The sequence below is a fragment of the Centropristis striata genome, chromosome 3 (genome assembly GCF_030273125.1).
Source record: "Centropristis striata isolate RG_2023a ecotype Rhode Island chromosome 3, C.striata_1.0, whole genome shotgun sequence".
Lineage (NCBI taxonomy): Eukaryota > Metazoa > Chordata > Actinopteri > Perciformes > Serranidae > Centropristis > Centropristis striata.
In genome coordinates, this window is record NC_081519.1 from 32,383,834 (window position 1) to 32,401,352 (window position 17,519).

The 17,519-nt window shown below is 39.5% G+C and overlaps 1 protein-coding gene across 1 annotated transcript in view; it reads right to left on the reverse strand.

Moving 5' to 3' along the window:
* nfasca (neurofascin homolog (chicken) a) overlaps positions 1 to 3,604 on the reverse strand; it is a 156,219-nt gene extending 152,615 nt beyond the window's left edge. Inside the window, exon 1 of the mRNA XM_059329785.1 lies at positions 3,489 to 3,604. The gene's annotated coding sequence lies outside the window, so the exon portion shown is untranslated. The remainder of the gene's footprint in view (positions 1 to 3,488) is intronic.
* Between the last annotated feature and the right edge of the window lie 13,915 nt (positions 3,605 to 17,519).

A 17,519-nucleotide genomic window follows, 5' to 3' on the forward strand; every position in this document is an offset into this window, starting at 1 on the left:
ATATATATATATATATATATATATGAGAAATGAATAACATACATTACAAAAGAACTAAATATGAAAAACCCTAGTAAGGGCAGCATTTATATGTAAAGAAAGAAAGACAATGTGAACTATATCAATAGATGTGATACGGTCTAACTACATATCACATTTAAAAATATATCGATATATCTTGTATATCTTGTATATCGATATATCGCCCAGCCCTAGGTTAGAGTTTTATTACTATTTAAAGCCTTTTTGATGATAAGTGTGAGTGTTATGTTATTATTAACTAAATTAAATGAGTTGGTGTTGAGATTAGCTGCCAGCTTGGTCATTGAGAACAAGCTACACTTTCTCAATAGCATGACATTGTTGGCCAAAGCTCAGCTCAATGCACATAGAGGCAGTATGTTGACATAAGGCACGTTTCCAGTACTTTTCTCTCTGCTGCTATGGGTTAGGCTTGAGAGAGAGCCCAACTCAGAAAGTACCTGCCTCGGGTAGGTACTTTTCTGAGCCGCTACTAACTACTCGAAGCGGGCAAGAGGCGGGATATGACGTGAGTAGAACTCAACACAACCCGAGTTATTAATATTTCAATCTCCTCATCAATGGCTCGCATCCTTGGCATCTTCTGGTGCATGGTCTCCAAGACCAGGAGTACAAACACAACAAATAGTTACACAGAAACCATCTCCTCTCCTTCCATGTTGATGTCTTGTCAGCGTTGCGTCACTGCCGTCACGGTCAAAATTGTCGCTAAATAATCACAAAAGTGTTGCAGAACTATTTAAGTCACATTCAAACTCCGTTGGTTGGCCGCTACAGAAGTACCTGTATGGGAACAGAGGGGAACTAACTAGTGGGCGGAGCCAAAACACTCGCCGCTTTTTCAAAAAGTACTTAGTGGAAGCACGCCTATACTGATTTACAATAAGTGTGTGTACAATTGACAGATATATGGAAAATCAAGTCCAGCTTCCTAAAAGTTGACATTATTCTCAACATTTTGACTTTAAGTGCATAATCATTTTTTTTCTTCCTCTCATTTTTTTCTCCTACCTGGTCCTAATCCTCTACCATACCATACAGTTACACAGCCACGGCATAACAAAAATAACAACACAATAGGAATATTAAAGTCCCATAATAACAGATTAAGAAATAGTATGAAACAGATGGTTGAAGTTCAGTCAGTAAGACTCTTTATACTCTCATTTGTTCACACACACACTCTCTTTCTGTCTTTCTCTTGCCTCTATTTAGTCAGATAGAGTTCACTCATTCAGTTAAGCAATCAGACACTGCCAAAATCTTCATTAGCCAATCATATCTTTGGAGTCAAACTTTGAAACTATTCCTTTATCTGTTGCTGTCAGTAGTTATTTCAGTGCAACCCTCCTCTACCCCATCCACCTCCGGCTCTCATCACATCCAGCACTCAGGGTTCATCAACGAGCTCATACGACGTCCCACTCAACATCCCATCATCCAGATCTTCCTCCAACTCTATTCATCTCCTCACCACCAACACCACTTTCTATTCACAGCATCACTGACCCCTAAAGCAGTGACATCCGATTGAGGTCAAAGACTCTTCACAATCTAAACCTCATTGTGTTCATGTCAATAGATGTTTGATCGCTCCAAAAAAAAATTAAGTTTCTCCTTATTAACTGTTCTTAAGTAGAGTATTTGTACTTTGGGTATTTGTACTTCACCACAATATTTTTAGTGCAACTTTACAATTGTACTCCACTATTAAAGAGGGAAATGTACTGCTTATAAATGACCATCCATCCATCCATTATCCTTAACTGCTTATCCGAATTCGGGTCGCGGAGGGCTGGAGCCGATCTCAGCTGACATTGGGTGAGAGGCGGGGTCCACCCTGGACAGGTCACAGACTATCACAGGACTGACACATAGAGACAGACAACATTTTAATTTAGAGCCATCAATTAAACCTAAGCTGGGTGTTTTTTGACTGGGGAAGGAAGACGGATTACCTAGAGAGAACCCAAGCTGACACCGAGAGAACATGCAATCTCCACAAAGAGTCCACAAAGTGTCGAACCAAATTGAACCGGCAACCCTCTTGCTTTGAGGCAAGAGTGCTTACTACTACAACACTGTGCAGCCCCCTTATAAATATGTTACTTGTATTTGAAGATAATGATAATATAATGTCATATATAACGTGGTGAACTTATAAATGATACATGATAGATAAGGTAAAGTAGCTAAAATGAGCTCCACCTCAACTAGCTAGACCAGAAAAGGCTACTTACATGTTAAAGAAGCTGTGATAATAATTCAATAAAATGAATAACATTATAATAAAGCACTGTGAAAGGTGTCATTCTGTATCATAATGACTAGTACTTTTGATACACTTTGATTACACTTTGCTTACTGTACTTCTGTACTATTGTACATTATGTCAGTGAAATTGGGCATTAACTTGATCATTTCAAACTTAAGATGTAAAACTGATTGCAGGTTTGCAGGAGACACAGTATGAACACCAATTGCACACAATGCATATCTAATAATGACAATAACTACAATATGTGAGCAGTCAATAAAAACAAGAGATCACTATGAGCTCTGTGTTACGTGACTGTTGACATACAATATTACCTAGTAGGTGATTTAATAACGTAGGCCAAACTTAACTCATGTAAACTCCGACTGAGTGCAGACTGTCTGTGTGGGAATATTATAGTCATAATATTAAGACTTCCATCACTGATGAACACATGCTGTAAATTAAGATACCATAAAGTACTACAAGGTCACCATATAATGTGCAGTATTACAGTAGTACAAAAACGCATCATTAGTAGGCTAATATAAGGGTAACAGACTATTTGTATCTTTGTCCATTGGGTGACGAGATATAATTGACTATAAATGTTGTGTTTGTTCTTCCAGCCGCCTCCCTCACAGTCAGATGTGCACTGATCCACTTCCAGCGCTGAGACAGACCTGACTCACCCTGTGTGCAGCCCAGGCTGCAGCCCCGCGGCCTAACCAAACAAGACCAACTTGACAGCCCTTTAAATGTCCCCGTTCGCTCGTCCTCTGCAATGACACTTCTCCTCACATATCATACACACACGGGCCTCTGCAGATGCACACGGTGAGGCCGGGCCCGGTCATTTCCCAGGACTTTGGTACCTTTATTTGCGATTTGCGCAGAGCAGCAAAAATCCCACGAAACCGCAGCATCATCCAGAAGATGCGCAGAGAGAGGCGGGGGGCCGTGTGCACCGGGTGCCCGGAAAACACTGCATTGAGACTGGGCAATAACGTTGTGATCCTCCTGGACTGGACCGGAGCTGCATTCTGTCCTGCTGTCATTTTTGACATCCTCAGTTGTCACTGTCACTCCGGTCTAGCTCCACCAGAGCCGGGACACCACCCGATGCGTCAGTGCAATGGGAGCTACAACTACAGAGCATCACAGCCGAAAGTAGAAAGTGTCCGCTTACCTGCGCTGTTCGCCGCTCCTCGCCCCTCTGCTGCACCGGGCACCGTCAACTCCGCAGCGGCATCAGAAAACTATCCTGCTCCTCCTCTGTGCTGTCGGTGTTAGAGGAGCTCTGGCTCCGTGTTTCCTGTCAATGCGGTGCAGGTCGCTCTCTCTCTCTTTCTCGGAGAGTCTCTGCACTCTTCCCCTCCTTCAGCTGTTCTCTCTCTGGCCTGCAAGCGCGCATCCCCGTCTGTGTAGCCGCGTGCACACGCTCAACACGTAAGCAGGGGTTGGCGGGCAGGATGCTGGGGTGGAGGGCATCAAGAACCAGGATTCCTCTATGGGCAAAACATCATTGTGGCTCGGTCATAAAACCATATATACATTTTTTTTTCATTGTCCAGTTTACCCTTTGATGCACAACATATTGACACCCCTTCTAATGCACAACATGGGTTAAAAATGACCCACATTCATCTCCCATGTTATTTAATGCTGCTGTGTGTTATCGTTTGATATCAACTTATTTTATGATTGAATATTCCAAGTACTCTTTAAATATCTTGTTTTTGATAACAGATCATTATTTCCATTTTGCCTCTCATACTTTATGAAGAAAAAAAGTTTTTGTATTATTACATAGCTAACTACTTGGCTAAGTAGCTTGCTTAGCTAACTACTTAACCATGTAGTTTGCTAAGTAGTTAGCTTAGCAAGCTACTTAGCTAAATACTTAGCCAAGAAGTTAGCTAAAAAATGGATATGGGTCATTTTTCACCGATGTTGTGCATTAGAAAGGTAGTGACACAAAAAGGCATTTTATTAAAAAATGAATAAAGGGGGTGGTCTGTAGCGTAGTGGGTTACACAGGCGCCCCATGTATAGAGGCTACAGTCCTCGCTGCGGTGGAGCCGGGTTCGAATCCGGCCTGAGCTCCCTTTGCCGCATGTCCTCCCCTCTGTCACCCCCTTTCTATCTGTCTCTCACTTTCAATAAAGCATGTAAAATGCCCAAAAAAATAATCTAAAAATTAATAAAGGAAAACATAAAATTAGGTTGTATGATGACCAAAAACATAAAATATATATATAGCACATAAAAACACTGTCGGGTCACTTTAGACCCATGTTGTGCATCAAAGGATTAAAAAAAAAACAAATGGCATGCATATTGTCTGTAGCCTTATGTGTGCTGTCTTTTAATAGAAATGTACAAATTGAGGAAAATATCAGTAAAAAAACATAAAACCATAATACATCCACATCTGAGGAGAAATTGAGGTAAAATTCAAAAGACATACAACAAAAACACATTTTAAATGTCAATTTATTGCCCCTGTTGACTTGAACAATTTGTAGCTTAACTTTAGTCTTTAATGGTTGCTTGAATAGCAGTTGTTGACCTAGGGGATTTTTTTAAAAGCAATCCCATTCATATTTTCTGCATATTTCCAGCTGTCGTATTTATTAAAAAATATGGCTTAACACATGCATTTTTTTGGTCACTAGAACCCCATTAGCTAAACTTAGCTCTTAATATTCTCCACTAGCAACCAATATAGGTAATTTAATATAATTTTAGTTTTTACTGGCTAACAAATTAATGCCCAGTTATCATACAAGCTGGCTTTTGTCAGCTGCACATAAAAACAGCGGTACAGGAACTAAGTAGGCCTTGTTAGGAGAGGTGAATTGTTCAGCGATTCTCGTGAATAACCCGAATAACCTAGTCTTAAAATAGGCTTTACAACAGAGAGGGACATCATAGTGGTCGTCTCATGGGCTGTATAAAGAATGGACAACGCGTCTCCACTTGCTCCTAATATCCCAGATACTGATGACATCACACTGAGCCAGAGTCTGTGCATTAGTAACTAATAACCCCTTTTTGACCAAGGCAGTTCCAGGGCCGGTTTGGAGCCGATGCCTAATCTTGAATCAATTCTTCGCTTTTCGACTGCCAAAGAACCAGCTCACGACCAGGAAAACTGGTTCCAGAGCAACACCAACTCTTTGCTGGTTTTGAACCATGAACCACTTACGAAAGGGGCTGGGGGCAGGATTATTGTGACCAACAAATAAAACATGTATATCATTCATTTTCATTTATTGGATTAACTGCAATTTGATTGATTTGGGCTAGCGTTAGCGGGTTGGCATTAGCGGGCTAGTGCTGGATTGCAACGAAGTCTAACATTAACATCTCATGTTCAGCCTTAATAAGGACATAATCACCACTTATAGCATTTAAGACGAGCAGAACAAATGTGTTGTTCATGTTGTGTTTGGATGCCAATGTAGGCAAGCAAACCCATGAGAAACATTTGTAAAGAGACAATGTAGTCTGCCATTTAGCCTGTGGAAAAGGCAAGCTTTCTGTAAGTCTCAATGGCCATCATTTATCAAACGAATGGAGAAACAAGCATCGAGTTCTGAGTTATTCTCGACGGCATCTTTCTTTACCTATGTCGCCATCTTTCCGTTTCCGGAAAGAGGGAGCAGACCATATTTGGACTGTGGAGGAGCGAGATCTGACAACACTGACTACACGCCTCTCTACACCTCAACCTGACTGAGGTCCCGTTTACACGAGGACGATTGCGGGTAAAAACGACAAAATATTTTATCGGAAGTGCCTTTCGTTTAGACGGTGACGGCGTTTTGGGGGCTTAAAAACGCAAAAATCTGAAACCACCTTACAAAGTGGAAAAGTTAAATACGCTCCGCCGTAGCGTGTCCGTCTACACTGACAAGACGCAAAACTCTGCTCAGATCTGCTCACGTCACGTATGTGTTTACGTCACATACATGCTCCAGTACAGGGAAATAAACAAATGTGGGATTATTTCCATGCGTGGGACCTTCAAGCTGCTCTGGCAGCTCTAATAAATTTACAGGAGTCTTTCCACCAAATGTACAGGATATGTACAGATAGTATTAGTGAACAGAGAAGGATCTGTAATTACCTCTATCACATTTTGGATGCAGCAATTCGTCTGAGGCGAGCCAGACGGCTGTGAACGAGACCTGGGAGATCTAGTGATGGTGGATAACTTTGTGGAAGGAGTAGCTGATGAAAATGTGTGGCGTGAAAACTTCTGCATGCCCAAAGATGCTCTTATCGCTTTAAGTGATGCCGCCTGGCATGCATACAATCGAATTTCACACACTTTTGCGTCACCGTATGCACGGAGATTTCCTCCCGAAAATGCTCGTCTAAACGAGGAATAAAAAGTGAAGACGCGAGGCCACTTTTGCGTCTTCTGTTCAGACCATCCTCGTGTAAACGTAGCCTGAGAGAAGTTGCTGCTAATTCATGTTAGCATTAACTGGGATGTTAATTTTGGCTAGCAAAAAACAAAAACAAAATGTAAATGACTTACCTGAACATGATATTTTCAAATTACCAAAATGTTCTTAATTACCAAAATGTTCTTAATAACTGTCATTAAGTGAAAATACAGCTAGTTATGAGACCAAACCGATAAACATGCTTTATCTTTTTTCTTAACCGCTCTCCACGGGATAATACGCCCTTATGGATGGTTTTCAGCCCAGCAATTCATTTTTCATTTATGTTTTACAGGCCACTGTGTGTGTGTGTGTGTGTGTGTGTGTGTGTGTGTGTGCGCGCGCGTGCAAGCCTGTCCAGGCAAGGTGGGGGTTTCTGCAGACCTGTTGGCAGATTCAGACCCGCAGTTCTAGATCCCTTGTATTTTGCGACAGTGCCCCCATTTCATTGTAAGTGTAACCCCTACTTGTACCTGTTATGTTGAGGGAGCATAGTATCAAACAATAAAATTAGGGTTAACTTTTATTCTACCCGATGAGGAAACTGCTGATATTTACCTGACTGATGGCTGGATCAGACTTGTAACATCTACCCCAAAAAACACAAGGAAACAGACTGAAGGTTTAAAAGTTATATTGGACCCAATGAATATCTTTTGGCAGCACAGTATCTTAAAACAAAGTATGTAACTTAAAGTGAATACTGCATAAAAATCAACAATACCTAGTATATATTCATTCAAAGTTGGATTCAAAGTATTCAACTGTTTCAAGTACCTTTGTTATTTGATTTGAACCAGAGAATTAAAAATAAAAATGACAAAACCCTCTGAGATCTCAGGTAATAAAAAGTAAATTGTCCCAAAAGTTCAAATGAATAGGAAAAAAGATTAATTGAGTGCACTCAAGTACTACCGCCCTCTATAATAATGAATGTTCAATGGTGAGTATTGCAGGGGGATGAAGGTGTGGATGAAGGGGGGGGGCCGGGGGGTAGCAACCAGGATGGAGATGGAGATGGATGTGAAGATTGACCGAGGACTGAAGTCAAGGGAAAAAAACAGCCTACACAACCATGCAGGAATAATTACTCATTCAGTCCATAATAAAAGTCCATTTTAATGTATTTAAATAAAGTAATTGCTTTTCAGTGTCCATTTTACTTTGTTACTACTACCATATTTTAAATGGGGTTTTTTAATGTAACTTTTCCCCATGAACTTAACATAAACAAAACATGAATTCATATACAGCATTTAAAAATAACTGTTTTTAGCATACAACTCGTAGTATTTACATAAATTAAATTTATTTTACAGTTCACACAATGAAAACCACCTTTTTTTAAAACTCAACACCCTCGTCAGCTTACCTGCATGTTTTTTTTTTTTTTTTACCGGGGCCTAGCACTGGCTTAGCACCACATCAGCCTGCACCGAGCGGCTACCAAGAGTTTTACACACAGCAATGAACTAGCAGCACAATATTCATAAAGCACATTAAGAAAAAGACATTAATTAATTATTCAGACCTGTTTCGAGTTCATCCCGACTGGTTTTAGAGAGAATTCAAGGATAGGTTATTTTCCGTGTTTAGCACTCTGATAGCGAGTTAGCATGCTAATGTGAACCTTGACCGTGACTCACCGGGATATCTATTGTTTACAACAACTCACGTCCAACTCGCGGCACACCGATGGTCTCTTCTATCTCTCTGTCTCTTCTCTTGAGTTTTCTGACCTCTAACTGTTCTTATCAGTTTAACTGATAAAGTTTTTCTTTCTTCTCTTCCAGCTACTCTCTCACACACACCATGCATCGGTCGAGGGGGGACTCGCAGAGATCGGTGCTAAGGTGAGTTGCACACTTCTGTCAGCTTTTCGCCGAAAACAGCGCCTAACAACGGCCACCTAATTTAAAGAGACAGTAACACATATACAGGTTTGTTTATAGGAGAAAATATTTTTACTGCTCCCCTCTCATGGAAAAATACTACACTTTGAACAATACAACACTTTGAACATTATTACATAATAAACAGGTAATTGACTATAACCAACCTGGGGTTTAATTAACCCTGGTAACATAAGCATTACAAACTATTGCAACTATTGAACATGGACGACAACGACGGTCTGCGTGTCAGTAATGAATGTGAATCACATTATTTGTTTAATGTTATCAAAGTATTTTGATTACATGAAGTAGACAGCGAAATGTATGTTTTAATGTGATATGTTTAAAATGGTATGACTGTTTTAGCAGGATAATCTGAAAGGCATGTCAGATATTGGTTAAACTAGTAGGTAATAGTTTAGCTTGTTAGCAATGAACAGTTTGTCCCGCACATTTTGTTTCATGAAACCAAAGCTCGTTGATGAATAATTTTAGCATGTGCTTTAAATTAAACATGATTAATGATTAAAGCAATAAAGTGGATGATATGAGAAAAACATACATATGGGCCTATATGTTTTCATTCAAGCATGAACACAAGAAGACAGTTTCAAAGATCGTTTTCAATATCAATAGTATCGCCTGCCATGTTGGATTACTATACGTTACTATGGGTTCACTTGTCTCCCTTCAACTTCACATTCAAAATCATTTCATGTCACCATCACAGTCTAAGGCTTTCACACGTTACATTACTTTCCTATTTCATTCCAGTTATGATATCTGAGCATCTTACCTGTTGCAACAATAAAAACAAACACATTTATCAGTCCTTAGCTTCTGTAGGCGCATTTCCATTAGGTACTTAACCTCTAGTGAGCCGCTATGGATGTGGCTTGGGAGAGAGGATCCGCCCAAGATCAGCCCAACTTCACCGGTTAGCGGCTCAGGTAGCGGCTCAGAAAGTACCTGCCTCGGGTAGGTACTAAGGCAATTTGGCAATTTTGCACATGCATGATTCATTTGCAGAACTGGACGCTGAGGGGTTAATAGCTCCTGCTTTGCTGACTGCAGTTGGGAGAGACTGTCATGGGAGGACTGGGCCGCTTGTGAGTGCTTTGTGACGGTGCCTGCTGCTCGTTAAGAAGACTACTGCAACTCACTACTGGCGGGTCTTCCTGCTGCACCACCAAGCCTCTGCAGATGATCCAGAACGTGGCTGCATGTCTGGTCTTCAACCAGTCCAGGAGAGCACATGTCACTCCGCTCCTCATCTCTCTGCACTGGCTCCCGGTCACAGCAGCATCAAATTCAAAGCCTTGTCTCTTGCCCACAAAATAGCAACGGGCACAGCCCCTTCTTATCTGAACTCCTTTGTTCAGATTCACAAACCCTCCCGTCCACTACGCTCTTCGAGTGAAAGACGTCTGGCTCCTCCACTGCTGAAGGCCTCTGCATCTTAAACCAGACTCTTCTCCTCTTTGTGCCCTGGTGGTGGAACCAACTTCCAAACTCCATCCGTTCTGCTGAGTCCTTCTCAATCTTTAAGAAGAGACTGATACCGGTGGGAGTAACGTGATCCTCCCACGCACTACGTCCCACCGGGGAATCTCCCCCTGTCAGGTGTCAAGAAGCGGCCTGCTAACTCCGCATGTATCGGAGGAAGCATGTGGCAGTTCAGGGCTCTCCCCGGTCCGACAGGGACGAGGTAGCGCCCAGGATCAAGTCGTAGGACAAATTGTGTGATAAAAATGGGTTACAAAAATCGTGGGATAAAAATATAACGAGTCTCCAAAAGTCTCCAATAACACTAGAAAAAGTTGCTAGATGTTTCGCTAGTTACTTTTTTGAAAAAGAGTAACTAGAGGGGTCGCTAAATAAAGCGACAAAGTCGCCAAGTTGGCAACACTGCTTGCCGCGTCGGTCTGTTGTCACATTCAGACTCCGTTGGTTAGCCGCTACAAAAGTACCTGTATGGGAACAGAGGCAGAGAGGAACTAACTAGTGGGTGGAGCCAAAACACTCAGCCTCTTTCCAAAAAGTACTCATAAAGTACTCAGTCTAAACATGCATTGTGTTGCTCTGCATTATAATTAATAATATAAAATAATTCTGAGGTAATAAGTCAAAATGAGAAGTTTTCTTATTTTGTATTGGCAAGATAGGACCCAAATGCTTTTGCAACTGCCGTCAGCGCCCCCTGTTGGAATTTCTGCTAGAATGCAGCTTAAGGCACTTCCTGGTTTGCCTCGCTGCTCAGACCCGGAGGTTGCCACTTAAAACAAGTGTCATTTAAATACAAACAATAGGACAACAGGAGCGAAAGAGAGACATTTTACAGAAATACACAGCGATGGAGGTTTATGAAATAAAAGTACTTATAGTTATAAACTCAAACAAGTTCAGTGAATATTTTACATTTGGAGCACAGACTTAACGTTTTCACAGCTTTTTGGTTGAAGGAGGTAAACAATGTTATAAAGTAAGTTTTATTTGCAAAATTTCCCACTGCGGTCACGCCATCTGCACTTTAAATTTTTGTTAATTACATCAGGACCAAAACATAGGAACAGTTTCTTCCACTCTGCAACTGGCCTCATCAACAAGGCCAGAGACCCCCACTGACTCTCCCCCTCCACCCTCTATACGATACATTAACGTAATGCACAGCCATCTGACCTTATATTGTATATATTATATAATAATTTATACTGTGGACTTGCACATTCATGTTTACACAGCTCCTTCCCTCATTTAAATAATTAATTAATTAATTAATTCTGATATGCTTTTAAATGCATGCTAAAACATTTCTTATGTAAGAAATTTACCCATAGATATTTGGGTCAGTCTTGTAAATAACACACATAATAAAAGGACACCATTTTAGTTTCAAGTGATAATTATCTGCAGAGGTAGGCAGCATAAAAAATAGTCTTTCTCTCCTTCAGCTTTAGGAGACAGTGGCCAAATGTTACATTTAAAATGATCTGTTTTTGATATTAAAATTATGCATCTCAAATTATGCTTTGTTGCTCATTCAAAAGCACAAAGTCATGTATTTTACAATGCCACCAATATTTGACCATGCTCAACATGCTATTTTAAAGCATTTTAAGGATTTTTGACCAAACGAAACAATGAAACTTTTTTTTTACTTTAGTGACATAGTTTGGTAAAAAAAAAACAAGACGCCATAGTAAGTAACTAACTACCAAAGTAACTAATATAAGAAACAAAACTAACTTAATACCAAAGTATCTAAGTAGGTTTTTATAATTATCGTAATTATTATTATGATAATTAAAAAAACCTGTGTAGATTTGCAATTTTTTTTAGATATCTTGATCAAATTTGAACTGGGTGTAGGTAATATTTTATACTTTGACCCCATTGTGTTTTCCAACTTATAAGTCCCAGCTATAATGACCTGCAGGACTGTATTTACAAAAAAATATTCAGGAGGAAAAAAAACAAATAAATAATTTTCACTGTGTTTCAACTTCCATCACTCAATAACAGCAGCACTTACAGTTATTCTGATTCTTTGGGAATAAACTCCAGAGTGTTACTTTTCAAATGTGACTAAAAACCATGGATTTACTCTAAACTATTCCAAAACAGCTTTCATTTTACTTTGGGTATGTCTTTTGCAGGCGTTTTAAGGTGATTTTTTATTTATTTATTTAAAAACGCCATATCATAGCATGTCCAAAAATGAAAAACAAAAACAAAAAAGTCACAGTATATAGTATGTCGAAAAAAAGTAAAAACAATGGTCGAACTGTATCTGTTCAAAAATGCTATAGAATAGCACTCTGAGCATGGTCAAAGTGTAGTATTTTGTCCAGAAGCCTGCATTATTATTTTTGTTAACACACTGGTAACTACAGCAACAAGTTAGGCCAGAGACCACGACACTAGGTGTGTCAGCTACCTTTAAAGGCAACAGATGGCAACAGTAGCCAACAGAACGAGTTAGCACCGAGCAGCTAAACCAGCATCACTCTACTGGCAACAGAAATCAACTCATCCAACAACTTCCTGCCTTTCTCCACCAAAGGATTCCAAGTATCCTCTCTTCATGGACTTGGTGGAAATGTAACTTGGCTTAGCATTGACATAGCAACAAGCACAAGGATAAACACAAGACCTGAACTTTGATCAATGACGGTTAATGTGGCATTCAGTTTTATTGTTGTGATTGGTGTATTTAGGTTATTGGTTGTAGGTTTTGTCACCTAAACACTAAGTTGATTGAGTTTCTAACCTGGTACCACAAGATCATGTAGATTAGACATTATGCATTGTTGTTTTTTAGTTTGCTTTTGCTATGAATCAATGCTTTTTGGAATACTCATGTTGTACTCAACTTCTTCTATGCAATGAACTCCAGTTTCCTTGTGTGTCCAAAATTTGACAAAAAAAAACAAACAGAGTATATATAGTATGTGGAAAAAGTTTTTTAAAATGGTCATAGTGTAGTTTGGTCAAAAATGCCATAAAATAGCACGTTGACAATTGTCAAGTATTGTTTTTCTCAAAATAGTTTAAAAAAAAAACATTACAGTGTGTCCAAAATTGAAAATAACCCCATAGTATAGTATGTCGAAAAAGTAAAAAATTGGTCATAGTGTAGTTTGTTCAAAAATGCATGAAAACGCCTTAAAATAGCACTTTGAGCATGGTGATAGTGTAGTAAAAATGTGAAAATATAAAAAGAAAACACCATATTATAGTTTGTCCAAAAACCCCAAACGCTAAGTAGCAAAGTAACTAAATACCAAAGAAACTAAGTACCAAAGTAACTAAATGCCAAAGTAACTACGTACCAAAGTAACTAAATGTCAAAGAAACTAAGTACCAAAGGATCTAAATACCAAACTAAGTAACGTAACTAGGTAACTAAGTATAGTATGTCAAAAAATAATTTTAAAAAAGGGGGGTCATAGTGTAGTTTGTTCAAAAATGCAAGAAAATGACTTAAATAGCACTTTGAACATGATCATAGTCATTATACCAATTTTACCTTTTTTATGCAGGTTTATGCAAATCACAAATAATTACTTTCCCACCAGATCATTGTGATATGTAATGTTGTGTTGGTAGTGCTGAGACAGACCCATTTTTTTTTTCATTAACTCTGTGGGCAGCAGATAGCAAGTTTCAAACAACATGCACATAATTTTGGCTAAAATGCATATTCAGAAAGGTGTCATGCCTGTAGATCTCAGCAATGAAGAATAAGACATCTCTGTTGTTTTCACACATTCCAAAAGTCCATTGTGATTAGTATTACTATTTTACACTAGAAGTTGAATATTTCAACTTCTAAAAGCTCACTGAAATGGTAAAAGGGTGGGAGTTAACTATTTGCCATTTCATTAAATATTATTACAATAGATTTAATTCATTTTCCCATTGGTACTAGCAGTAACACTCCAGCAGATGGCAGTGTTGCTATAGGTGAACATGCATTGATTGTTAGAGACAGAAGTTGAATACTATTTTCACAACTTTCAGGTGACTTATTTCATTAATGTATAGGTACTCTATGTTATCAGATGCTACTCATGTTAGATACGAAAAAACAAAACAAAAAACAAAACACCAAATCGCCCTGTGCCTCTTGGTGTGTTCAACAAGCCAACACACACTACACTTGAAGCTTGTTACATCAGATACTGTTCTCCTGATAAGCATGAGAAAAAACACTCATGGCACACTCAAAAACAAAACAGGCCAAAAAGGTGTGACCACTAACTGTGCCGTGTCAGTGAGCCTGCCATTTTCACTGCACAATTTTGGACTTGAAAATGTCCAATGCATTGGTTGGTTGGCTAACAATACGTTTAAAGACTACATGTGTTAACAATGTGTGTAATCTGCATGATTGACTTTGACTGAAGAGCACATTCCCAATTCCGAACTTTTAATGTCGGAACCGAGCGTTGGATGTGACATGGACCCCTCTGTAAGACAAAAGAGAACTGTTAAAATGACAGAAAAAGCGCTTATGGCACAAATTGCCAACTTTGAACAAGAGCGAAAGGTGAAACTGAAAAGGGCATATAAACTCAAAAACTTAATTGCAAGGGGGCATGGTGCCACAGTTGGTAGCGCCCTCGCTCTCGTGGTCGCTATAGTGCCTCTGCTTGGTCGGTCGGGGCGCCTGATGGGAGGGAGCGGAACCGGTCTAAAATGTCTCGTTGTGGCCTGTAGGACACGGACATCCAACGTCCAAGTGCCGTCACGTGATTCCACTTGCCACTCCCCTACTGACGTCACTGGCTAATCGCTCGGGAGAATTACATTGTCTTCTCGACTACTCGACTACCGTGATTATTGGTTTGTTTGTTTCTGTTGGAGAATAATTATTAATAATTAAATAGTTGTCTACCCCAAATAATGCAGTCAAGAGTCATAATTAAATAAGTTTTATTATGAAATGTTTAGCATATTCATGTCACAGTTCCGGGGTCAAAACTACAAAAATGTAAGAATAATCTGCTAATTCCTTAGCCTGGGTATACCCATACTGCCTTGCGCACTCGAATTTCATTTCGAACCTCCAGGCAGTCTGGAAACCAGGGAGGTTTCTTAGCCCTGTTTTAGGGATCCAATCACAGAGCGGGGAGGGACGGCAAGACGATGACGCGTACTACTCGGCAGACGGAAGCTTGTAGTTTTCTTACGGATCCAACATGGCTGCAGCAGACGCGAAACTCTCTTTAGCTGTAGATGCTGTTTTAAATAGTTTAGAGCTAAAGTTGAAAGGCGAAAGATCTCTCGGCGGCTCCGCTGTCCCCTGGCTCGTAGCGAGATCACCGGCGTTACGGTAGCAGGGCTAATAGCGGTAGCGTTACGCTACCGTTACGGCTATTAGCCCCGCTACCGTAACGCTGGTGATCTCGCTACGAGCCGGGGGACAGCGGAGCCGGCAAGAGACCCACAGCAGCTTGTTTATTGCCCATAAAATCAGTGGATGTGTGTGGCTGAATGACATGAGGGGGAATAAAGCGTGGAAATAAATAATCTTGCAGAAAGCGAGAACTGGAGAAGCAAAGCAGCAAGCAACACTCTCTCTCACACACACAACAAACATCAATTTCTGTCGCTCTACATACGTCATCTGGTATAACTGATCTGATTGGCTAAGAGCTACCTACAGACGCTTTTGACAGACATTCTAAGCGCCCAATAAACGGCTCTGGAGGATCGTAAACCACGCCTCCTCTACGGAGAAATGAACGGCTGGTTTCCAGACTAATCTCATTTGTGATTAGTCTGGTGTTAGCCAGGCTACTAATTCCTACTAACTGGCACACAATATGGATGTGGAAATGAAAGTGCAACAAGATGTAATTACCAAGGATGACTTTTATTTTGAAAAAAATTAAAACATGGGATATACATGGGAAGGTATCCTCTTCCATGTAACAGGATCTTCAATGTGCTCAGTTTTAACTTGTAGAAAGTTTTGCACAACTAACCACTGACAGTGCGTACAAAAATGAATCAGGTTCAGGGGAAACATGTCCGTCTTAGTGTAACTTTACCTGTTCAGAGTCACAGACCTTCAAAGGAACCCTGTCTGTTTCAGTTACACTTCATGAGGTTTCTTATTCCACAAATATACAGAAACAGTGTGCGTGTGTGAATTTGAGCAGATTTCATATTTCTTTTTAAATGTTTTTGGTCCTTAGTGAAGATTATTCATTAGTGAAGATTGTGCTCCGAGATATATATATATATATATATATATATATATATATAGTATATAGTATATAGTATATATATATATATATATATATATATATATATATATGAGGTGTAAATAGATTATTTTGTAGTTTATATTTGGGGTATTTTGGTTGTTATAGTTTGTTCTTTTTGTTGTTTATTTAGAATATCGCAGTAACTGGGTCTCGGTAATACTGGCGGTAACCTCTAGTTAATATATTCACCTGTGCATGGCGTTGCGTGCAGCTAACAAATAGAGAGGGTGAGTCACTGGGAGGCCATATTTTTGTTGACCGCTGTTTATTACTTTGGATCGCTGTGATTCATTTTTTTATACTTTAAGCACATTATAAGTTGTTTTTTCTTTGTTAATAAAATCCTTAAACTCATTTTTTTATCTCAGCAAATATTTTGTAAGTACAGCGCGTTGAACAATGCAGCAAACACCCAGCGCTTAGCCTCTCAGCGACTTCTTTGATTTTAGTTGCTATAGTATTATGTTAAAATAATTGATTATTTTCTATATTGGTAAATGATTTTATGCTTTATTTCTGCTTCTCTGTCTCTGTTCTCTGTGAGTGACGCAGGTCACTACCAAAGGTCAAACCTTGACTGTAGTAAATATCTCTATGCATTTATATTAAGTCAGACAATATGATTTGATACATTGATTGTGTTTGTGTGTTAATATTGATGTAGAAAACTATGATTACTTTAATTACATATATTCCATTTGCTTAAACTGATTAAGATTCTATAAATCACAAAGAATGACATCCAGATATATTGATACACAGTTTTTGCTGTGTGTGTATGTGCATTTGTGAGTGTGTGTGTGTATGTGTGTATGTGTGTCTGGAGAGGGGAGAACACAGAAGGCCAAGTGAAAATCCCGTGAGAGAATCTCTGTAAGTCATAACAAGGAAAAATGTTTGTGCTAACAAGTTTGTTAGTAGGCCAAGGCAAGGCCTGGTTTCGGCAGCAAGCAACCAGGTGGCATGACGTGCCGTTGTATGCATTAAAACTGGCGAATGAGCGGATCAAGAAGGCGGGACTTCCTGGAAGAAATGGACCAGCATGTTTTGTAAACAAATGTTAGTATTTTAATGGGTTCCAGGGAGG